Source organism: Orbicella franksi, chromosome 6 (assembly GCF_964199315.1).
Source record: "Orbicella franksi chromosome 6, jaOrbFran1.1, whole genome shotgun sequence".
NCBI classification, from domain to species: Eukaryota; Metazoa; Cnidaria; class Anthozoa; order Scleractinia; family Merulinidae; genus Orbicella; species Orbicella franksi.
Window position 1 is genome coordinate 27,495,725 of NC_138150.1, and position 25,619 is coordinate 27,521,343.

Sequence of the window (25,619 nt, forward strand, 5' to 3'; positions counted from 1 at the left end):
ATCACCGATTTCGCACAAACTTGGCGTGAACGTTGGGTTTGGTGAGTAAATGATGATGGGAATAGATTAGATCAAAATATTTTATTCCCTTCAAGTAAAGGGGACCTCTCCAAAAATGGTTGTTTCTCACTAATTTATGCATATTTAATCAGCTGTCTCTGGTTTAGTATTTCTACAACAAGAAAGGCCATGTGAAAATGAAATCCACGGGATCACGTTCTGCTATTATCAGTCTCAAAGCACAGATATTCATTTGAATTAGATAATTTTATTTCTCTCCGTGGCTCCTTCTTAAGTAAGGTGCATATTTCGTAGTGTTGTGAATAGCCTTCAACTGATGGCAAATATCTGCACTGAGCAACAGCAAATACACATTATTCTAATATGAATAGTGAGAGAAATCACAAAAGTACTCCAAAAAGCCATAAAATGTTTGGGGACTTTAATAGTTTTTCTGTGCTGGCGTACTGTTTACATAGGACTTAACGATTTTTGGCCATTTCATAAGCATCCACTAAAACAAAAAAGCCATTTTTCTATCTTAACCTAACTCCAAATTAACAAGAAATATCTACCTAAGTATTTTCCTATCAATTTCCAGTATAAACATGGCGAAAAGAAGCACTGGTGACATTTCTTTCAAATATTTTCAGAGCTACATTTTGCGACATTCTCGCGTTATCGAAAAAACGCGGCAGAAGAAGATTCAACCCACAAGTTCCCCCAACTTATGTTTTCAGGTGTGAAATAGAATGAGAAGAAGAAATAACAACTACATGCAAGTTCTTCTTGTATATCTTGTTTGTGTAATTGTTATTGATGGCGAGCCAAAGGCACACAGATCAATAAGTCGCTAATATTGTTTGTGTCTATCACTTACAGTGGGTCGTGTGTCTTGTCCAGTTTATAAGTTTGTCATTACTTACTGTCATAAAATTAAAACGCATAGAAATAGTTACCAGTGCAGTTCATTCCGTCCCCATGAAAACCATCTTTGCACTTGCAGTTATAGGATCCCCGGATGTTGTTACACACAGCATTAACACTACAGTTGTGTGTTCCGTTAGTACACTCATCGATATCTGAAACAACAAAAGGAATGTTACTGGAAAACGTTTTATTGAGATGGTATGGTCACGTGTCTTTTCACTCTGATACATGGTGTGTCTCGTTTGTTACTCTTTTATTGCCTCACATATAAACGTACCGATGTCTCACAAGACTACTCACGTTTAAATAATAGCTTCAACTACGAGCCAAGAGAGGCATTAAACCAAACTGCGTTACAGATAGTTACCAGTGCAGTTTATTCCATCCCCATGAAATCCATCTTTGCACGTGCAGTTATAGGATCCTCGGGTGTTGTTACACACAGCATTAACACTACAGTTGTGTGTTCCGTTGGTACACTCATCGATATCTAAAGCAACAAAAGGAATCTAATTGCAAAACGTTTCATCGGCCGTTTTCATGCTAGAGACGTTTAAGTTGTCTAGACACCTTAAAGACCTTAAAGGTGTCTGGTATAAAAACGAGACGCAATTAAATACACGACCTGACGAAAAAATATATACATTTCATAAAAGAAGACTTGGTTCTATACTTGGAGGACACTGGAAACAAGCCACTTTTAGCCGGTCAATAAACGAACAAATCTACTAACTGATAACATGGCAGGCAGTTAAGGGCGTCACGTTTTTATACTAGACAGGTTTAACGTCTCTAACGTTAAAGGCGACTGATAACAGCAGACGCTCTTAAAAGAAGACGTTAAAGTAGACAGACGTTAAAAGCGTCTTCCTTATTTTATTTTAAAGTCTTCTCGAGACAGCTTTAACGTCCGAGACGACATTAACGTCCCTAGCATAAAAACGGCCATTGAAATGGTTTGCTTCCCAAACTTTTCGCCCTGAGATAGCGTGTTTTTGCCGGCTCACTTATAAGTTATTGCATAGTTATTTCTTCACATATACGATATAAAGTAACTTACCAGTGTCTGATAAAAACCTAAAATAAAAATAAAAACTCGCTTTGGAATAATAGTTTGAACTAGATGCACGAGATTGTGTTACAGATAGTTACCAGGGCACTTTATTCCATCTCCATAAAATCCATCTCTGCACATGCAGTTATAGGATCCCGGTGTATTGTTACACACGGCATAAACACCACAGCTGTGTGTTCCGTCGATACACTCGTCAATATCTAACACAATAAAAAGATTCCTGTGAAATATCTGTTTAGTAACGCCGGTGATAATTGTGATCTTCTAGCGCGTACTGCCTGGTAAGCAAGATCCGACTACAATAGCAGTAGTAATAGCAACAACAACATAAATATAAATAATGGTAGCAGCAACAGAAAGCCGACTTTTGTAGTTATAACTCCGTGTCATAACTTCTCATTCTTGGTATTTAATCCCTCAAACCTCTCACAACTAAGTTGAGTGCACGCATTAGAACAGAATGTATTAGTACCGTTTTCACAGTCATGGCCAGTAAATCCTGGAATACACAAACACTGGTAATCTCTGTCTGTAAAACCGGCCTGGCAGGTTGCGTTGTTTTGGCAAGGTTTCTTTACACAAGTATTCTTCAAAAAAAAAGAACAAAAATAGCTGTTACAACTGTGACATCCATTGACGATATTTAACAGTTATTAAAACGTTTATAAACTAAACAGTTGATCAAAATTCGATAATAATAATTATAATGTATGGGGTCACTGAGTTTGTTTGGAGATATTAGTAGTTAAAATAAAGGGTATTTTTAGCAGATCATACTGTTGCTATGGTAACCTGTTGTATCATGATTACAATGTGTTTACTAATGATTGGAGAGTTTTTTTAAAAACATGATTGTAGCAACTGATAAAGAGTGGTTATAATGCCGAACCCATCGAAACCTTAGTCTTCAGTTATTATCTCCAACTTTTAAATTTCACGATTACCTCAGCTTCGCGATACACATAACTTTCGTTCTTCGCGAGGTCGCCTGAGTGTATGTGGTGTTCAGAAGTAGCGTTGTTCAGATCACATTTGTGTTGTCCATTTGCCTATTCCTTCTTGTCAAAATTATAGCTGACACAGTTTGGCTCCAAGTAGCATTTCAGTTGGCAGATGTCCTCATTGATGACGTCAGTGGTTCGTATCACGTGATTCTCCAGCCGGTAACCATGGATCGGATCAATGGTGAATCGCAAATTACGACAGTGACCTAAAGAATGAAAATTTTGACATGCCTAAACATTTGAAATAATTTCTGGCGAAGTCAGTACATGTAAAATGAAAGATAAAGACAATAACAATAAGATGAAAAGTGGAGTCATTAATCTCTTTTTCTGTTTCAGTCAAAATAGATGTTTATATTATTTTAAATAACAAGTTATTCCTTGCAAAGAAATTTCAACTCTTTTAAGAATGTTTAGTGCGTGAGGCTCAAGTTAGGTTTTCGGGTTAATAAAGCTATTACATGGAATGGCGCTATAAGCCGTAGAGGCAAAACCTCGAAATGAAATATCAAGGCTCGAAGTATAGAGAAGAAGAAACAAAGGAAGAAAAAAGAAGAAAGAAGAAAATAGAGAAAAATATTGCTCAGGTGACTTTTAAGCAAAAACAGATTTTACAAGGGAAACAAGAAAACGCAAGGCTTCTGTTTTGGTGATGCGAGAGTTACGGAGATTAGTTCGAAATTTCTTGTAATTTATTTGTAATTTGAGGGCCACGAGTTTATCAGTCAATGACTGTAAAGTGTTTTTACCCTCATTAAATAAAGTTACTTACTTACTTACTTACTTTATCGGTACCGAAATCCTAGGTGTCAAAACCATCTGTACGCATCTTCCTATGCGTAGTAACACTTTGATGTTAAATATAATCGCTCCCTACATGAGAAATGTTTTACCCCCTATCGTTTTATTTGGATAAATAACCATTGGGCTTTTACAGCCCTTATTGCCGACGCGTGACAGGTTTCTAAAAATATGGTTCAAAGTTTTTTAGCTCGTCCAAATTGTACCAAAAAAACAAGAAAATGATTTGTAATGAAGACAATTGACTTCTAGTTTTCGCCTTAGTATGTATGTAGAGAGACTTTTTGGCGTTTCACGTTGTAATTCGTATAACATTTTCTACGACCTACAGCAATATTTTAAAACAAAACTCAAGCTTCATCTGTTTGGAAAGTTTCAATAACCATTCATTCTGTCTAGGGACAAAATATTGATTATTCTTTTGTAAATATTTTTTTTGTTATTCTTTACTCGATCTATTCATCAATCATCAATCAAAGTCTGGATGTCATATTTTTTTGTATACTAGAAAGCAGGCGAGTAAGTAGTTGTTTCTTCGTATCAGCTCAATTCAGTCGATTATCTTGGAATGTTAACTCCGTTGCAGAAAAAAAACTTTAAATGACGTCCTTCCTATGCAGACACCGCACGGATTATTCTGTTTTAAGAATCGAAGATAATTAGGTGAGACTCATGCGGAGTTCTACCGGCGCTACGGTATAACTCCAGAGGCAAAAACTTCGAAACTTTATAGAGCTTCAGATTTAAATATTTCGACAACGCCAATATTGAGGCATCTCGAGACGGTGCAGCTAAAAACAAAATTGGAAAACAGCGAGAATTTGCTAGTTTGGACGGTTTGAGTTAAACAAATGAAACTTATTTTCTTTGGACTCGAGCTAGCATAATTGCGTGAATTTTTTTCTGTATTGTGTATTTTTTTCACTGGGTTAATTTTACTGGAAACTTAGATAACTAGTTATGCCGGAGTTTGAAGTTTTTATTTATTATTGGAATATTTCTTAAGCTTTTAACCAAACTTCCATCGTTATAGTTTTTACGACCTCGGCTTGACTGGCAAAGAAAAACAGGCGAAACTGAAAATGTACAGTGTGACTGAATCAAGCAGCTATACGATCGAATAAGCCAAGCTTCTTACCTGAAATTGTCTTCTGCGGAACGAAATAATGTCGGCCAAGCTAATAACTGAAAGCTGAGACACAGAAACCTCGAGCAGGTGATCAATATCATACAAAAGAAAACACTTATTAAACATCCTGCTTAAATGTAAGCTTGCCTTTACATGCGAAATGTTTTTCAGTTTTGATATTTTTTATTGAGGGTGAGACTGAAGTTTTTAATTTTGTTTTGACAAGGTGAGACTAGCACGAAAGTTGTTCAACAAATTTGCATGTGCATGTCAAAGCTAATTGAGTACTGAATTAATCTCAAGTTAAGTTAAAAAAAGCTTCGTCTTAGCGGTGTGTTTAATGTTATTTATTACATGTAACGTGGTCGGTCTAATTCTATGCAAACCGTTGAGTTTTTTTTTTTCTTTAAAGAAAGTATTTGGAAAAACACAAAAGGAATTCTATGAAAATAACTAGTTGTTACTTCAACTCAGTTTTAAGAAATATTATCTGCGTACTAATTCATCAATTTTTCATTTTGCATAAATTTGAGAGTAATTTGCAGGGTAGTTTTGGCAAATGACAGTTTAATATCTCAGGTAAAAATACCACATTTAATTTCTCTATTCTCGTTTTATTTTTGAACAACAGAATCAGCCAAATCAATCAACTATGCGTTGAAATTCTCTTTGAACTCGAGCATAATTGTGTGATTTTACTGTATAAAAATTACTCGAGGTTTTCGTTCATATTTTTTATTTAACTCGAAGTAGGTCTTTCTTCAACTTCCTCTTAAGAAAGATCATTCGTGCATTACTGCAACTTATTAATTTTTCATTTTGAGGCAATTCTAAAGTAATTTGCAGAGTATATTTTTGCAAATGACAGTTATCTCTGGAAAAAACATTTCATTTCTCTGTTCTTGTTTTATTTTTGAACAACCGAATTCGCCATTGAACAAACCCGCAAATAGTGATTATTAACAAGGAGCAGTCATTCCAAGTTTTGCTTCCTCACGAACCTTTCTTCTGGTTGTCAGTCCTGCCTCCCGTTTAGTGCGCACCATTATATTTCCTGGCGCAACGTAAGGATTATTTTCTCTTTGATTTTAAAAGATTCATGAAAAATCCGACTAAATGTTGGTTCAGATGAAAACTTTTGATTTTGAACCTTTGTTTTTGTAAGAAAGACCTGTTACGTTTTTTTAAGTGACCTTAGTTACACCACACTTTTTTCCTGAAGCCACTTACCTCTATGACCAGAACTTTATAACTATATAACTTCAAAACCCAAAACTTTTTTAGCTTCCGTTTTAAATTTTTGGAAAACGCCGGTATTGGGGCAGCTCGAGTAGCCTGTGAAGTTAAAAACAAAATTACAAAAACAACAAAAATAAAACAGAAAAAATGTGCTGGTGTGAACAGTTTGAGTTAACCAAACGTGTGCTGAAATTCTCTCTGAAATCGAGCATAATTGCCAATTCAGCTGAAGACATCTATGGAATGCCATTGATTTAAGTAGCGATACGATCGAATAAGCCAAGCTTGTTATCTGAAATTACAACTGGATTTTTCTCAGAGCGAAATCATGTTGGCCAGGCTGATAACAAGACAAGGGAACGTCGGGTAGGTGTCCAATTTATATACAAATCAAAACACTTTATCTTTTATTGAAATAATCCTGCTCAAACTTAAGTGTTTGTCGTTAAATGGAAAATGATTTTCAGTTTTATTTTCAGTCTTGTTTGATTAAGGATAAGTCTGAAGTTTTTAATTTTGTTTTGACATGGTGAGAGAAGCACGAAAGGTGTATAAATTAGGTGTGAGTTAAGTTTTAAAACTTCCTCTCAGCGATGTAGTTAATGTGACTTATTGCATGTAACGTGGTCGATCCAACTCTACGCAAACCGTTGAGTTTTCTCCAAATTGCAGCCAAGTTTCCGTAACGAAACTTTAAGAAAAGCAGCAAAAAAAAAAGTTAAAAATTCAGAGGCCAAAACGTCGAAGAGTTAGACTTAGTTTTACGCTATTGGAGAACACCGGTATTGAGACATCTCGCGTAGGTGTATAAGGTGCCCATGAAGTTAGAAACAATATCGGAAAAACAGAGAAAAAATGTGCTGGTTTGGACGGTTGGAATTAACTAAACGTATCCTGAAATTCTCCTTATAGTCGAACATAATTATGTGATTTTTCTGTATTTAAATGAAGAATTAATCGAGGTTTTCGTTCATATTTTAATTAAACTCGGAGTCGAGCTGTTGTACTTTAAAACGTTTCAAAACGAAATTTTTTGAAATGTGTTTACTGCGCTCGAAACTTAGACAGTTAGCAAAGCTATCTGAAAACTTTAGTTTTATTGATATATTTTTAAGTTCTCAACCAAACTTCCATCGTTGTAGTTTTTCCGACCTCAGCTTGACTGCCAAAGAAAAACAGGCGCAACTGGAGACATACGGTGCAGCTATACGATCGAATACGCCAAGCTTGTTATCTTTTTCAGAACGAAATAATGTTGGCCAGGCTAATAACTGAAAGTTGAGAGACGGAAACCTTGGGTGGGTGACCAATTTATTTCCAAAACAAAACACTTCAGAAAAATCCTGTTTTATGCTAATGTACTGGCTTTAAATGCGAAATGCTTTCAGGTCTTATTTTTAGTCCTCGTTCAATTGAGGATAAGTCACGAAGTTTTAATTTTGTTTTGACATATTGAGACAAGTATGAAAGTTGTTTAAACAAATTTATATGTTTGAATTAGGTGTGAGTTAAGTTTTAAAACTTCCTCTCAGCGATGCATTTTATGTGACCTATTACATAAAATGTGGTAGGCCTAATTCTACGCAAACCGTTGATTTCGCGTTTTAAGAACTTTGTCCAAGTTTGAGCCAAGTTTCCTCAAGGAAACTTAAAGAAAACAAGGAAAATAAAGAGTTACATAGAGTTAGAACTCCAGAGGCCAAGACTTCGAAAAATTATTTAGCTTAGTTTTGCATTTTTGGAAAACGCCAGTGTTGAGCCATCTCGAGAAGGTGCAAGTGACACAGCAGAAGTCAGAAACAAAATTGGAAAAACAGAGAGAACGTGTCATTTGGACGATTTGAGTTAACAAAATGTCTGCTGAAATTCATTTTGAACGCGAGCTTAATTGTGTGAATTTACTGTATAATGTGACAAAGTAATCGGGGTTTTCGTTCATATTTTTATTAAACTCGGAGTCGCTCTAGATCTGCAACTTTAAAATGTTTCAGAAAAACAAGTTTTTTGAAGTGTGTTTACTCAATATACCTGGAACCTTTATTTGTTATCTCAAAAAAAGCCCAACGGAAGACATATATAAATTGCCACTGAATTAAGCAGCTATACGATAGATCTCAAATTAGGATACAACAGTTTGTTTAAACAAATTTGCATGTTCATGTCAAAGCCACCTGTTTAATTAGGAACGTTCTACAAATTGAAACTTTACGAAAACAAAAAAAGAGTTATATGAAACTAAACTAGGTGTTTCTTCAACTTACTTCAAGAAGGATCCTTCACGCGCTACTGTAACTCATTAATTTTTCATTTTGCGGAAATCCTACAGTATTTTTCGGAGTATATTTTTGCAAATGACTGTTATCTCTGAAAAAACACCACATTGTCATTTCTCGCTTCGCGTGATATTTTTGAACAACAGGATCGGCCATTAAACAGACCCGCAAATTGTGATTATTATGAAGCAGCAGTCATTTCAAGTTTCGCTTCTCCACGAACCTTCCTTCAGGTTCTCAAAAACATTAACAAAACAGTCGTGCCTCCCGTTTAGAGTGTCCCGGCGCAACATAAGCATTCTTAATTTTCTTTAGTTTTAAAAGATTTATGAAGAAAACCGGAATAAATGTCCGTTCAGATGAAAACTTTTGATTTCGAGCCTTTGTTTTCACAGAGAAAGAACTTTTACGTTTTTAAGTTGTCTAATTCATATCGCATTTTTTCTGAAGCCATGCAGCTCTCCAGAACTTTACAACCATATAACTTCACAGGCCAAAACTGTAAAAAGTTACTTAGCTTAGTTTTGCATTTTTGGAAAACTCCGGTATCGAGGCATCTCGAGTAGGTGCATGTGGCACCGGTGAAATAAGAAATAAAACTGGAAAAACAGGAAGAGTGTGCTGGTTTGGACGGTTTGAGTTCACCAAACGTGTCCTGAAATTCTCTTTGAACTCGAGCATAATTGCGTGAACTTACTTTCAGTGTAAGTCTTTTTTGACTGAGGATAAGTCATGAAGTTTGTAGCTTTGTTTTGAGAAAATGAGTCTAATACGACAACTGCTAAACACATTTGCATGTACATGTCAAAGCCACCTGTTTGAATTAGGTGTAATTTCAGTTATAAAACTTCCTCTAGGCGATGTATTAAATGTGACTTATTACATGTAATGCGTTCGGGCTAATTTTACGCACACAACGTTGAGTGTTTTTTTCTCAAGAAACTGTTTAGGAAAACAAAACAGAGTTCTATTAAATTAACTAGCTGTTACTTCAACTCAGTTTTCAGAAAAAAAGATTCGCGCTCTAACTCATTAAGTTTTCATTTTTTTAAATTCTGGAGCAATTTGCAGAGTGTTTTTTTGAGAATGAAAGCTATCTAAAAAAAAACAACTCCACGTATATTTCATTTCTCCGATCGCGTTTTTTCTTAAACAACATAATTTATGATTATTACGAAACAACAGTCATTTCAAGTTTCGCCTCTTAACAAACTTTTTCCAGGTTGACAAAAAAAAAAAAAACATTAACAAATTGTCTCAGTTGTTTGCTTCCCGTTTAGTGCGCACTATCATATATATATTTTCCGGCGCAACGTAAGGATTGTTTTCCGTTTTGAAAGACTTAACACAACTAGTTTATAAGCTCAATATACAAAGTTGTGTTTGGCAGGTCTAAAAAATTTCAAAGAAATGGCCTGACAAGGTATGAAAGATGACGCCGGTAGAGTCTTATTTTTCTAACGAATGCAAGTCCAGTTCAAAACTCGTCGCTTATCCTGTCAAAGACAAAAACAAAAATAAGCTGGCCGCTGATTATTTGGAAAAAGAAAACTTTCCTGTCAGTTTTCTTTTCTTTTTGACACCCAAACTTTACATTCAGTCAAGACTTTAGTTTTGTAGTTTCTTGGCAAGTAACAATTTCTTTTTCGATCAAAAAAATGCTGTAACAAAAATACGTACTGGTTAACGCAGTAACTTTTCACCAGCATACTATGAATTTTTTGATCAGTCTTGAAAGCAGGCGAAGCTCTCGTTAGTTTTAACTATTCACGATCATGTACCTGCAGTTCAGAAATTAACGCAAAATGTAACGACTCTTATGAAAAGAAGTATTTGCATTATTCAATTATATAAACAACGGCACTAAAAATATTGTTGGTTAATCTTTCAAAAAGTGCTATACATGGGCAAAAATCGTGATAAAAACAATAAAGGTAGAATATTTTCTAACAGTGAATGAGGAAAACTTTACCTTGTGCATTCGGGATCAGGGAAGCGAACAAGACGAAAACAAGGCCGGAAAATGGAGACAGCATTTTTACGACAGGTTTTCGAAAACTTTGTGAAAACGGTTTGGTAGTGTTACATTCCAGCGAGAAGCTTTGGGGATGGCTCAATGATGGTGTGAATCATGAGCTAACCTGCGACATCTGAAGTAAGTTTAAACTTGTTCCGTATTCAAATATGCCAGCTCCAAGGAGTTATCACTTATTAATTATTACTGACTGCTACAACTTAAGTGGTTCCCTGTATTGTGGTTGGAGCAGTAAATTGGTTTTTTATTAAAATTTACATGTAAAATGATGCTAGCTATTATCTTGGCATACTGTTAATTGTCTTTGGCATTGCTAATAAAAGAAAGATGTTGCTATGGTTACGTGGTGTACCGCATTTCTAAAAACAAATTGAGTTAAGTACGTTTTTCAGCCGCAATTACCTTTTACGCCTTGCTTGAAAAAAACAAAAAAAAACAAAAAAAAAACGAAAGAGCGCCTACTCAAAACGCTTTAAAGAAGCCAGAAATTTGAAAGGGAGGCTTATCATTTATTCGTTCTGTGAACCTTGGACATTACATTTGTTAAACATGAAGCCTTCCAAAACAACAACGTAAAACCATCAGTCGAATCCATTCCATCGCTGAAGTTGTTAGAAATCAAATATTTACTGGTATCCTGCGTCACTGCTTTAGAGCTATATATGTAAAGAAACCGTGTGAAAGTGGCTTACAGCGCTAGTTTCCCCAGCTGTCAAGAGCATTAAACGAAAGGAGTCACTGGATTTGGCATACAAGGCCTTTCTGTCGTTAATGTTTTGTGCTTTTTTTTCTGAGCCTAGACTACATGACGAATTCAGTAGTTTACTACCAAAACATTTTCACGATACCAAAGATTGGTATATGCAAGCGTTTTGAAGACGTTCTAAGCGACCAATATGTGATAACAATAATAAAATTGTTTCTAGTCCCTTAGAATGCATTATCATAATTATTTGGCAGGAAATAATTATAGTACAACGCACCTTACCGTAGCCACCCAACAAACTTGTTTGGAAGTCGTTCTTAACCAGTCACAGCGCGCGAGATTTTGTCTGTGGTCACGCTTCCTTTAACAGGGTTTCGTATAGTGATGGGTTTGTTGGCGGCTTATGTAATCATTTTTAATGAAACATTTCGGGATGAAAATCAAACGAGAAAAAAATAAATGGTCAGGAGAAATTTCCGACTTTTAGTCCTCAACATTCCGTTAAGAACTTGCTCTTATATTTTGTTTTTATCGCAACTGTTAGTAGTGTTGAAGCAGAACAAAAACAACCTGGAAAAACAACACCGAACAACTTAACACATTTAGACCAATATTAGAGTGTGGAATAATTGAAATACTTGCGTGTGTTCAGAATTCAAACCAGTATTTAGTACTGTGGATGTTTTTGTTTTTGTTTTTTATTTTTTTTAATTTCTACATTGCATATATTACGTTACAAATACATAATACTAACATTAAAAAGCTTACAATTTACAACACAGTATTAACATCGATTTATAAATTGATACACTACTAGTTTATGACTATCGCTTACAAATTGTTATTTTACCCACTTACAGTGCGTCATATTGCTTGCTTACAAATATTACTTACTACAGTAGAACCTCGATTTAACGAAGTTAATGGGGACCGGCCAAATGTGTTCGTAATCGAGGGTACGTTATATCGAAACCCTCAATATAACGAATTTGAGGGGAAACGACCAAAATGCTCGTTATATCGAGGTCATAGTTAATGATTGATTTGTAACACAGGTGACTTCTGTCACGCAATTCAATGCAATTTCCGTCACCCAGAAGTGCCGTGATTTGAGATGCAATTCATTAAGCATGGTGGCTTTCAGTATCAATTATTTTCACTTTTGAGGAGACGTGCAGCTTTTTTTCACAAGAGAACAACACTTTCAGAGTAGCGATTTAAAAATGTTGCAAAATAGAGGTTATACAGAAAATTGTCTATGTAAACAAGGAAACGGGCTTTAGTGTTGTTATGTTGCACTACCCAACATTTCCGGATTTCAAAGAAGATACAGCAGAAGTTAATTGATGTCGAAATACTATAGTGCCAATGTCTGTGACATATAATAAGTCGTTGACTGAAAGGTTGCTGTCTCTTTGCCATAAGGATTACAAGGATTTGTTGACTGTTAATCTGTTCAGCGTTTATCTTCTGTCGCATGTTGACATTGTAATTCGTTATACCGAGGTAGATTACGTTTGGGCTTCCGGATTAAGTTCGTTATATCGAAGAATTCGTTATATCGAGGTTCGTTATATCGAGGTTCGATTCCATACATTTTACTGTAACTTTGGCCGGGACATAGAATATCGTTCGTTATATCGAAGACTTCGTTAAATAGAGTTTCGTTAAATCGAGGTTCCACTGTACATATGACATTAACTACTTACAAGATGTTGCGTAAAATTACTGAATTACTTGCATTATGCTAAATTACTTGCGTACATCACTTACAATACATCACATTATTTCAATTGCAATCTATTATGTTATATTACTTACTTGCAATACGTTATATTTCTAACTTAAACGAACCACTTGCACTAGGTGGTAACACACTGACAATAGCACGTTATCATTAGATTCTCGAAAGCAACACGCACGCACACACACAGTACAGATACACGACTAAAGCAAAGCAGCCCACGTTTCTTTAAACTGATCAAATTCTTTGTTCATTAAAAGCCAAAGTGCGAAGGATACAGAGATGTCTTTTAGGCGCACAAGAATGCTATCAAAGTCTAAGGAGCCAACGCGTACTGTGGATGGTTGTTTTTTGCGAATTCGAATATTTATGTGCACCGGTGAAGAAATGTGTTGCGAATTTCGAAGCAGTCACTTAAGGAGGGTCTTTCTTAACTACCAAATGGTCATGAATTTGTTCCTGAGGAAGGTTTCTAAGCTTCCTATTTTGAAAACCAGACTTTCTAAGAACAAGCGTTTTGCAAAGTTTTGTTCCATTGAGAGGACTCCTGCAAGATCTATATCATTTGTAATCTATTCTTGCCCTGCATACATTTCCTCAGTGCTAGCTAGGCACTTTTTCGTTCGCGCCGCATATCACAAGAGAGATGTTACTTTATGCCAACCAAATAATTAAGATTACATGTATTCTTGTATTAGCTATAGAACCTCTGACCAGCAGGGCGGTACATGTATTATGTCGAGATTTGTAATGAACACTATATCGAGGCTTCTCTAATTAAGTGAGTACTCTTAACTCTTTCTGATTCGCCAATTTGTTGCTTAGCAATGACGTCATCAGTTTTTACACGTGGACGTATATAGATAGTGTTAGCGGCATATTCCCGCCAGTAGTTCAAGTTTCAGTTATCGTGCGTGCACAGTACGTGTTTTCAAGTAAATTAAGTTTTAAGCTACCCTTGACTATTTAGAGTGCAAGCGGGAACCGATGTGTAAGTACAAACTATTTTCTAAGCTTGCTTTTTAGTATAAGTTTCAAGTTTTGACGTTTTTTAACCTTAAGTACCTTTAGTCTCGGTTTTTTTATACAACAGCCTATTGTACTAAGTCCAACACGTGGCAGAGCCCCAGTTTTCAAAGTTTTTATTTCATCTTGCTTTTAGCGATAGATCTTTATAGTTCACACTCCCCCTAGCTTAGGTTTCTATTTAGCAACTTTCCTATAAGAATCTCTGGTAATTCAGTTAAGTCCTTTCCTTGCTAGTAAATTCCCACATCGCTTTCAGTGGTACTCACGCAAGCACGTTTTTATCGCATCGTACAATTTTATTGCTTTCAAGTTTTTAGAGTGTTACCATTTATTGTATTAGGACAGTTAGCAGTATGCGTATCTGCTTGGGATCACTGATGATTTTAATTGTATCTTTACCGAGAAGTTTGACTGGAAGTATTGTCATATCGCAGTTATGATTGGAATGTTTGCTATTACTGTTTCGTGACTCTTGTCATCTTGTAATCTTCTATTATCTAGTAATTAGTTTATTCATTACATTATATTTCAGTTTACGTTCGATTATCGTCAATTAAATCACCGTCAATCACAGCTGATTTTCCGTGATCTCTGGCTTTATTCGATTCGTAAAGCATCTCCCACACACGCTAGTCTCATCGCGACAAGTTGTCTAGCAAGTGACAATTCAGCCTTTCAACAGTCGCTGTGAACCTGGCGTTACAAGATTCTCTGATCAAGTCAACATGGTTTATAATGTTTATTGTGAAAGTGAAGAATGATCATCGCAGTAAACTTTCCAATTTAAGCAATTGGAAAGAAGAAGCCTGAAAAAATCAGGGCTTCAACGGGATTCGAACCCGTGACCTCCGCGATAACGGTGCGATGCTCTACCAACTGAGCCATGAGGCCACACATTGGGAGCGAGGTCAATTAATTGAGTTCATATCTTCCCGTGAGGAGTGAAATGATGTGAAGTTTATATGAAATAATTCATGTATGAACTGCTGTTGTAGATGAAAGTGAAGAATGATCATCGCAGTAAATTTTCAATGTAAGCAATTGGAAAGAAGAAGCCTGAAAAAATCAGGGCTTCAACGGGATTCGAACCCGTGGCCTCCGCGATACCGGTGCGATGCATCGCACCGGTATCGCGGAGGTCACGGTCATTCTTCACTTTCATCTACAACCGCAGTTCATATACGAATTATTTCATATAAACTTCACAATGTTTATTGTGTGGACCACGTAATAAAAACTATAAACCGTGTTGACTTGGTCTGCTCGAACAATCTTCCTGGTGAAAACAGAACGACCTATTGTAATTCTTGTAGAACTTTGAAATTGTCGAAAACTCCATGGCTGTTAATAATCTATATATAGAAATTCTATGCACAAAACGGAGAAAAGGTGTTTTACTCTCAGACTTACGTATATGGGAAAAGCCGGCATTTCGCATGTAATCGCGAGTAATCCTAGTATAAACCACTATTTTTGGTTAAACTGATGGCAACAAAGTGCGCCAACACAAATTAAAATATATCACAAAAAAAAAAAAACGGTTAAAAACGAATTTATTATCAAAATAGATAACTATCAACGGTTAGGCCACAGGAGTTATAGCCACAGGCAAAATATCTATAAGCAATTAAACCGCAGCTGCATAATGTTGTTGTGTGTGACGCCGGGGTCTTTTTTTGCTACCGTAATATAATGGTTACCAAGCCATGACCAGCTGTATTATAACAACAATCTCTTTGCTAATCTTTCCCAATATTATAAGAACCTCCTCCTCCTCCACAAGAGTCATCTACAAATTTCTCACTGCTCCCCCGGAATACCCTCCACCACAACACCACCACCACGAAAACCACCAGAACCAACGTGATTAAGAAACCCCACCAAAAAAAGACTTTGGTGAGAATATATTGGGTGTTCATTATTTTCGGAAAGAATTTAATTTAATTCAAATACATCTGAATCAGCTATGGCATAACATAGGAAACAATCTGCTCGAGTCACACATTGGTAATCGGGGACCATTGTGTGGAGGAGGAGAGACAGTCAGAAACTCTCTATGATCATTTAGTAGAAATTGGATAGACGTGTTCACGACGCACAGCTCCGATAGACCCAGCTGTCGGCATGGGCGAGGCCCCACCCAAACGACTGACAGGATCCTCTAGGCACAACGACAAGGTTTCAAATTATATTACAGTTAGACCTACCAGTCGGAAATATTAAAAGTGAATTAGAATTGATAAGCTTTGGAGGATAAAAGAACCGTTATATCCTTCCACTAAATTTTTGTCGACTAAAGCATTTTCCTGGAAGCCTGCCATGTCCGTTTTCTCCAGAAGGTCTTGTTAATTTTCGCTCTTCTGCGACTACTTTGGGATTGTGTTACATCAACTGCTGAGCACTCTATGGTTAGTTAATGTATTTTATACGACAGTGGTCAGTATCATGTTCAAAAAATGACTTAAATTAGGCTTTCATCTCAAAAGTATCTCACAAAGGTGTCCCAAAACGCTCCAGATGGCGTTAGACCGTGTCTAGATTTTCAATCCTTTCCCGGGGGAAGATGTCCCAGATCTCACCCCCACCCCCTACAAGGATTGATCTCAGACCCATCAGTACATGTCACCAGCCCTTGAACCCTCTCACCGGCTGGTACATTTGTTCCTACGGGACTTGTGTTAAAGGATATGCAGAACAATCGGCTGACAGAGAAGAATGGCTGAGCAAAAGCCACTTGCAGGGTTTTTTCTGCCGTCGCAGTGACCAGGAGAATATAAGACTCTACAGAAGCCGAGGTTAACCCTTTAGACTTGTTGCTGGAGGAGGAAGAAGCTGAGACAGCACTTTATAGCTATAGATGACTGAGATCACAACAGATATTTCATCGAAGTGGAATGAATTCTAGTCAGTCAGTAGAAGTACTTCGATATATTCTAATGTTCGTTTCATAAATAATTATAGCATCAAATCAAAGTTTGGCACATACCGCGAGGAAATAAAAACAGGTAAAAAGAGTAACAGACATCTCACCCAACGAAGCCTACATGCCCACCCACAATTAAACTACGTACTTTAAAATCTAGCTTCATGATGATTACGAGGCAACTTTTTTGAAAACCCTTACTCTTCCAATAAGGCTGTAAACGGCCCAACCCCAATATCAAGCACAGACGACAAATTCCTCCCACCCCACCCCCCCCCCCCCCCTCGGGCACATCACCTAGCCAAATGCCCTTGGTATCCCCGGGAGGACGATGTTAATGTTTCTGTTTGATCGATAAATTAAAGAGCATTGATCCTACCCATTTCACCGAGTCACCAAGCAGTATATTAAAATATAATAGATGGAAAGAGACGTTCATGAACTGATGTCTGGTAGGGTGACAAGTATACCCCGGCATGAAATCAAGTCAAGTCAACTCATTTTTCTTTAGGCAGGGTAGCCCCATCAGCCATTGGCTGGTATCAAAAGGGGCTCTGCCTAAAATTAAAACTACGTGAGAAAAAAAATTTAGAATTTAAAAAATTACCACAACGTTATGTGCAAGGAATTTAAAAATTGAATGAAAAGGAAATTACATATCTATGAAGTAGAATTTTTCTAGATCAATACAATAAAAGAGAACAATCGCAGTATATCTAGGTATTATATTGGTAGAAACCTAATGGCTAAAATGAAAACTAAGACAGTTCTTAAAAATGGAAAGCGACCTGGCTTCTCTTACTGATGTGGGTGAATCATTAAAATGAACCGCGCCTGAAAATCTAAATGTGTTACACCCTAGCGTTAACTTAGAGTTCGGTAGGTAAATGTCGTTCCTTTGTCTTGTCTTGTAAGTGTGAATAGTGAGATTTCTAATAAAATAATCCGATCAATACGAAGGAGCTAAGCTATTTAGACATTTAAAAACTAAGATACATTTGTGGGCTTTCCTATGTGTTTCCAAATCAACCCACCCTAGCATTTTGAAAGCTTCTTCGGTCGTTGCCTTCCTTTGTATTATGTGTGCTGCCCTGTTTTGTAGACGTTGCAAGGTGTTACTGCATCCGATTTACAGCCCACCTCATACCGTATCAGTGTAATCAAACATCGCCTGCTCACTTTGTTACAAAGTGAGCAAGCGGGACACTTACTCACTTTGTTACAAACCAATTCTACATGTTCGTTCCATGAGAGATTCTCATCTAGTGTAACCCCTAAGTAACAAAAGCTTGATACTCTTTCAATTTCTTTCCCATGGAGTTGTACTCTAAGGTCTGGACAGTGTTCTAGTTTTTGTCTAGTACCAAAGAGCATCCATTTAGTCTTGTTGCTCTCTAACCATTTTTCGACATTGTTTAGATCGTTTTGTAGAACCCTGCTTGATGATATCTGCACTGGAGTCAGAACAGTACATAACCATATCGTCAGTGTACATGCCTACTGAAGACTTTAGCAGACTTTTCGGGAGATCGTTGATGTATACCACAAACAAAATCGAGCCCAGTATAGATCTTTGGGGGACTCCATAGCCGATAGTTAAACTGGATGACACGTCTTCGAAATAAACAGCTAAATTCTTGAACGACCACAGCACTGTCTCAATCCTGATATGGTCTTGGAAAAGATCATGAGAAAATCTCGCAACACGGGTATATTTAGTAGGTCAATCAACCAAGTACTAGTCCCTCCGAAAACGGCTTAACTTTGGGGATTCGAGGATACGGGGTGCTTTTCTTGCAACAACGTAGCAATGGTAACTTCATTCACTCTTGTGCATTTTACAGTAGAGAAATAGAAGAAAACAAATAGAAAAAAGTACAATATGAGTCTGCAGACCAAAATAACCCCCCAAAAATGTAAAATGTTTAGTTTTATCACTACTGTTACAGGCATGTGTACTTGACTTGCAGATATTTGTAAATTCCATGACATGGATCGCCAAACACTGAGTTATTTGCATGCAGGTGACATTCAGTTTTGCCGTTACAGTTTTCCTGCACGATTTGAAGAGAATTGCTGGCACGACAGTTAATGTTGCTCATGGCCGCAGGTAAACACGTATCCCGATCCAGCCTGCCATAGTTCGCGTCTAGTATGCTGATTTTTCTTCCGTTTTGGCAGGTTATTTCTCCCGTTTTCCATTCACAAATGACAAGAGACTGTGGCTTCTCTGCAGAAAATAAAAGAAAAAGTAAGAGAAGGAGAAAGAGACATAAGCAAGAAAGGAAATCTTGAATTGTTGTGTCCCTCTAACTAGTCTGTCAGCTTCTCAAAGACTCGGTATAAGATTTCGTTTAGTACACGTACTGACGGGGTGCATCCCCATCTAGTAATTTGTGACTGACTTCTTGTACATACAATCACGGGAGGAGAAGATGTCTTTTTATAGAAGAAACTGCGAGAACCCAAGCACGTCAAACTCTAGCTACGGCTATGAATTGAAAGAGAATTTACGATTGATTAACTGAATCATTATCCGGAATGAGCTGAGATTTTTTTCCATAACATCGAAGAAGTGTCACCGGAAAACATTTTTATTGAAAGGGTGTGGTCACGAAACTTTATCTCTGACATAGTGTACCTCATTCTGAAGCCTGGTATGTAAGCTTATCTAGATTTGATGAAATGCATTAAACCAATTTGTGTTACAGATAGTTACCAGGATAATAAAATCCTTTAATCAATTTAAAAGCAAAGTTAGACACGGCATTCATGGAAAACAGAATTAGTTTAATATTTAAATTAAGATTTACTACTTCAATTTTTATTAATTAGTATTTAGCATGGACTGTTTATTAGTAGTTTATTAGTATTAATTTTAAATATTAGTATTACCTGATGATTTTTAACCGTGTATAAAGAAATGTTAAATAAATAAACCAGTGCAGTTTATTCCATCTCCATAAAATCCATCTTTGCACGTGCAGTTATAGGATCCCCGGATTTTGTTACACACAGCGCCTTTGACATCACATTTGTGTGTTCCGTCGGTACACTCGTGAATATCTAACACAAAAATATTCCTGTGGAATATCTGTATCGTAACGACAATTGTTATTAAATTATCTCACCGGAGATAATTGTTATCATATTCCGTGTGATCTCCCAGCATGAACTGCCTGTTAAACTTTTAAGCAAGGTTCGACAACAGCAGCAGTAGTAATAGCAACCACAACAACAACAACAATGATAGCAGCGACAGAAAGCCAACTTTCATAGTTGCAACTCCCTGCTATAACTTCTCATTCTTGGTATATAACCCCTAAAACCTCTCACCACCAAGTTAAGTGCACTCATTACAACAGAATGTATTGGTACCGTTTTCACAGTCATGGCCAGTAAATCCGGGAATACACAAACACTGGTAATCTCTGTCCGTAAAACCAGCCTGACAGGTTGCGTTGTTCTGGCAAGGTTTCTTTGCACAAACATTCTTCAAGGAAAAGAACAAAAATAGCCATAACAACAGCTATATCCATTGACGATATTTAACAGTTAATTAGTTGTTTATAAGTGCATCTGACAAGCGCAAATTGGGGACAGGGTCTAAGAGCGGTGTTTAATGACAATACATTAAGTTACGAGAATTTGTTGAAGAAAGCATACCTATCGACCGCATCAGAAGCATATCACCTTACAAAGGTGACTGTCACCTATCGACCGTATCAGAAGCATATCACCGTACAAAGGTAACTGCAAGATTTGGCAACTCTGATGTGCAGGGTGAAAAATGGAATGTCTCCAGAATATATATTTCTTCAATCTTATCCTTAGCCCACTCACTGGTAAAATATTATCTAAATTTTTAAAAACTTCCTCTATTGGAAAAAAAAAAAACAGAAAGAAAATGTTTGTTATATTAACGTCATCTATGCGTCTGTCCTGTAATAGATCATAGGTGAGAACCAATCAAAATGCGCGGGTAATTTGACTTATTATATAACACCTCAAAGAAATCTGGAGCTCATAATCTAATTGTTAAATAGTGGCACGTGAATCCCACTGGGGCAAGGAATGTTTCCCTTGGCAACCATCTGTAGCTATCTGTGTCCCTCTGCCCAAGAGCCTAATCCAAGCCTGCTATGTAAAAAAAAAAGTCTTAGATGCTTAGCACTAACCCCAACTCCACTCCCGAGTGCAATACATTATTTTGAATTCTTAAAAGATCCTACACAAAGTTTCGAGGTCGTGACAAAAAATCCCCAAAGAAATCAATTCAACGTTTTAGATTTCAAACTGAAGTTACTACCTTCAATTTCATGCTTACCTCGGCTCCACGATACACATAATTTTCGTTCTTCGCGAGGTCGCCTGAGTGTTCGTTGTCGTGTTCATAAGTAGCGTTATCCAGATCACACTTGTGTTTTCCATTTGTATCTTCCTGCTCGTCAAAATTATAACTGACACAGTTTGGCTCCATGTAGCATTGCAGCTCGCAGAGATCTTCATTCATGACGCCAATGGTACGTATCACGTGATTATTCAGCCGGTAGCCATGGATTGGAGCACTTGTAAATCTCAAATTTCGACATTGACCTGAAAACGGTAAAATTGGACGGAGCACTATTAGGATTAGGATAATGGAAATGGTACCTCAAGCAAGCGAAATGCTAATTCCTGATCAAAAACATGCGCCTCAGATGTCCATTTTGTCTCTTTCAGTTGGACAAAATATGACGACATCTCTCAACTTTTTTTCCTAGAGTGTGAACTCCCTTGCAGGGTAGGTGAGGCAAGTCTTTGATAATACTAAGAAACTGCCTCTTTGTCATTTTGTGGTAATTGTTGATCGAACATCTATCCGAATCGCTGGCCTGAACACATGTGAAACAAAACCACGCTATGGAACACTGCGGACAAGTTTAAAAGGGACTTTCTCGTCTACGGTACATTAACATTATCTCCTTCTCAACAAATGAACAACAACACGCATTTGAATGACACAAATATACTTTTGAGAACACTTATATCCGAGTCACTATTTTACATAAACAGGATCTTTATGTCGTTCACCAATTTATTATTACGCAGCTTTATAGATATATTAACCTTATTGCTGCCGTTAGGTGAAGCATGATAACTTCGCACTTTCCATTCGGAATCGTTCGTTTAACAACGTATTTAATAAAACTCTACCATAATACTTGAATTAACGTTTTTGGTCAATCTGACCGAGTTGACAGCGTGATGACTGACTACTTATTAACCGAGAGTTAGGTCTTTACAGGAAAATCTCAGAGCGAGACCTTGCCGTATTGACCGAGCCCATAACCTATAAGGGCCGAACGTTCGAGGTTAATAAGTTGTTTATTATATGGCTTTCTGCTTTGTTTTGGGCAGCGGTCAACTTAAAAAAAAAACCTGACCTCAGCTACCTCAAAACTTGATCCCGCAGTGGTCACGGGATACTGCTGGGCGGATCCTTTGTTTTGACAGGTGTCAACTGACCATAACATGCATGTTCAATATCAAAGATTTACGCTGTAAACCAAGGCTGCGTGTCTCAATCAACCTATTAGCTGGAGTATGGCCGCCTTGTTGCGTGACTTTAGTCCTCGTCGTCGTGCGCACGCGCTCACGACCAAAACCGTTAGCTATGATATCCATGAGGATATCCATTCATGGGTTTCCTTTTCTTTCCTATATGAGGGGAGTTCCGCAATAAAAAAATGAAATTTGTCGGCCGGGGTCGTTTGAGCTGAGCAAAAGTGTCAAGTCAGTTATTCAAACTTGTTGAGGAGTAGTAGAGTAATTGTTGTCTTTTCTGCCAACAAACAAAACCATATACACAAAATATGCCTTCTTGTTGCTAGACTGTTCGCAGCCGGTCTTAGGTTCTCAGGTTCGATGTGGGTTAATTCCCGCGAAAGTGAAACAACAAGGGCGCTATGGACGAGAATGGGTTGGAGTTGAAAAGATTATTTTCCTCTCGTTTGTGGACCATCCTTGTCTCATCCCAATACCCTCTCGTCTTAAAAACCCTCGCTCCTTACTCCATGTCTAATTCACGAAAAAAAACACCGTAAGCAGACTACCTTGTTGTTTTCTTAGCTATGACATTAATTTCCTTTATATCATCAATCTAACTTCGAGAAAACCCCAAATTAAATAGCACATTTCGAAAGTCGCAAGCCACATAAAACTTATTCAGACTAACCAGTTCCAAGAAGACAGATCATTATTTATTTTGCATGCCACTCAATGTAAAAACTCTTTCACAAACGTTTTTTTCTCAATTTCGTCTGAATTGGGGAAACACCAAGGATAACAAACAAAAAAATAGACGATAGAATATGTCAGCTCGCTTTTTCCGAGATTATAATTTTTTCCACAAATGATAAAAGCATGACGCAATTTTAAGAAATTTGCATGGGCATGACAAAACCACCTGTTCAAACTAAGTGTAAGTTAAAACCTCCTCTTTGCGGTGTGTTAACGTTTTAATGCAGTGACTTGTTAAGAACGAATGTGCCCAAAAATCGAACATTTTCAAAACGTGGCGGCGAAATCAATTTGGCTCATATTCTCAGGTTAGGTAGGCCTTAGTGTGAAACAAATCACAAATTTGGGCTCAGTTTAGTTTGCCAAACTCTACAAAAAAACAAAAAGAGCTATAGAAAAAGAAAACTGGCAATTCTTTCTCCTTAGATAAAAATTCAAATTCCAAAGTATCTTTGCAAATGACGGAAATCAACCCCAAAACCCGACATTTGACTGATTTGGTTACTTAACGTCCCTAAACTGTTATCATTGAGAAAACAGTATTTTCAGATTTCGCCATCGACTACATCTGCTGCCTTCAAATAAACCTTAAACAAAAAATATCTTTAGGTGTTCGTTAAACGCTTGAGTTTGCTTACCATTAAAGTCTATGTAATATCAGTTTTTTTAACTTTTTTTAGAGATGAAAACTTTGAAAACATTCGCTGCTTAAAATTGTTTAGAGCTTCGACTCCGGCAACGCCAGTCTTCGACAGGTGCAATGGTAAAAAAAGTGGTAAAAAGGGATCTGGAATAGAAATGCTATGCAAGACTACAACAGAATAAAATTATGGAAGTAAATCTAGGAATTTTGTTGTATGCCATGCAACTTCTCTAATACGGTAATTGTCTTTGAGCTAACGTGGGAAAAAGGCCGTACACAAGCTTAGCAATTCTACAGCTTTAGGCCGTTGCAGTTTCACGGTCATGATTGCCTTGTTTTGTACCCAAATAAGTTGCAAATAAACTTGTAACGTTTGAGGCTTTTTTTAGGAGATTTTTTTTTTTCTTCTTGCAAGTAGAAAATTTTAAAACAGGTGAATGTTGTAAGCATTCGTAATCTGCGCAAAGTGTTGGCTCATTAATTATAATTCCGACCGCGGCAAAGCCATATATTAATAAAAGTCTCGTCTGGACACCTTACTAAGTGGAATTGAGTCAGTCAAGGGTGGCTGTAAACTCTCGTTCATCCTTTTGCCACACGGTAATAGTAAAAACTTGAAACAAGCTGTACTAAAACAAAAATATTTCGAACATTGACTGAAGACAACCTTACCTTGCGTCTCCGGGATCAAGGAAGCCTAAAAGACGAAAACAAAGCAAAACGATACAACGAGCATCTCTAAGACGGTCTTGTAAAAATCTTATAAAACGGCTTCAAAATATCACATTCCAGCGAGAAGTTTAAACGTCCGGTTCAACTCCGGGTGCTATGCTGAGCTAAACTTCGACACCTGCATGAGTCATCAGTATTAGCTTGCTAATCTATTAAACCACCAGCTACAGAAATAAGCCACACATTGGTGATCACAGCAACAGAAGAACTCTTCTGTCCTTGAACTGTGGTTGGTGGATGAATCTTAACAATGCTATGATTTTGACGTATTGTCATGACATCGTTAGCACCCTAAAAAGAAAGCGATGATGTTGCTGAATTAACGTGATATATTTTGTTCTAGCGTTTAACGTGAAAACACGAAATTCTTTTTTCAAATATGTGAAAAGGTTTAGAAAAGGAGACTTGATTAGCGCTGTTACCTGTGTCCGATGAAATATAAAAAAGCGCGCTATCTCGGAGTCCTCGACACTAGCTGGGCTGTTTGTCGTACTGCGTCAGTATTTTCATGTCATATGCAGGGTTTTGAGAGTGACGCGAATCATGAACTCATTGGTCTCTTTTGTTTTGATTGGTTGGAGAATAACAGAGTGACAAATTAAATTCTAATGTAGCTCAAACAAAACATTGCCGCCTCCATTGCCTAATACGTGCAGTAAAATAATATTTGAACATCAGTATTAACTGCAATCCCGAGGTCATAATAGGCCATTTCCCAGTTGAGTTTTGCCTCTGTGTCAAAACAAGTCTTCGTGCGAAACCATTCATTCGAAAATGAGTTCCGCCTGAAGATTCACTTTCATGAAAATTCAATTCATCTTCATATGAAAGGTTTTGCACGAAGACTCGTTTTAAAACAGAGGCACAAGGTAACTCGGAAATGACGCACACTTGTCACGTAATCTGCATGTATGGCTTTGAATGACACTGGAAGGTTTTTAACCAAAAGAAATTGTACGACTCAGAACCTCGTATAGTGCGGGACAATTTGTGTTTTCTGAGTGCGGCTTTATAATAATCTTTTCTGTTTGGAAACCTCGTTGTCCTACCTTTCACTCTTTGTATGGAACGCGT

At 37.1% G+C, this 25,619-nt stretch overlaps 1 non-coding gene and 1 pseudogene across 1 annotated transcript; both read right to left on the reverse strand.

The window, feature by feature from the left end:
• LOC145490567 (uncharacterized) overlaps positions 1-24,549 on the reverse strand; it is a 59,045-nt pseudogene extending 34,496 nt beyond the window's left edge.
• Positions 14,784-14,856, reverse strand: Trnan-guu (transfer RNA asparagine (anticodon GUU)). Its single transcript has one exon. It is a non-coding gene; the product is annotated as a tRNA-Asn (tRNA).
• Positions 24,550-25,619: the final 1,070 nt, after the last annotated feature.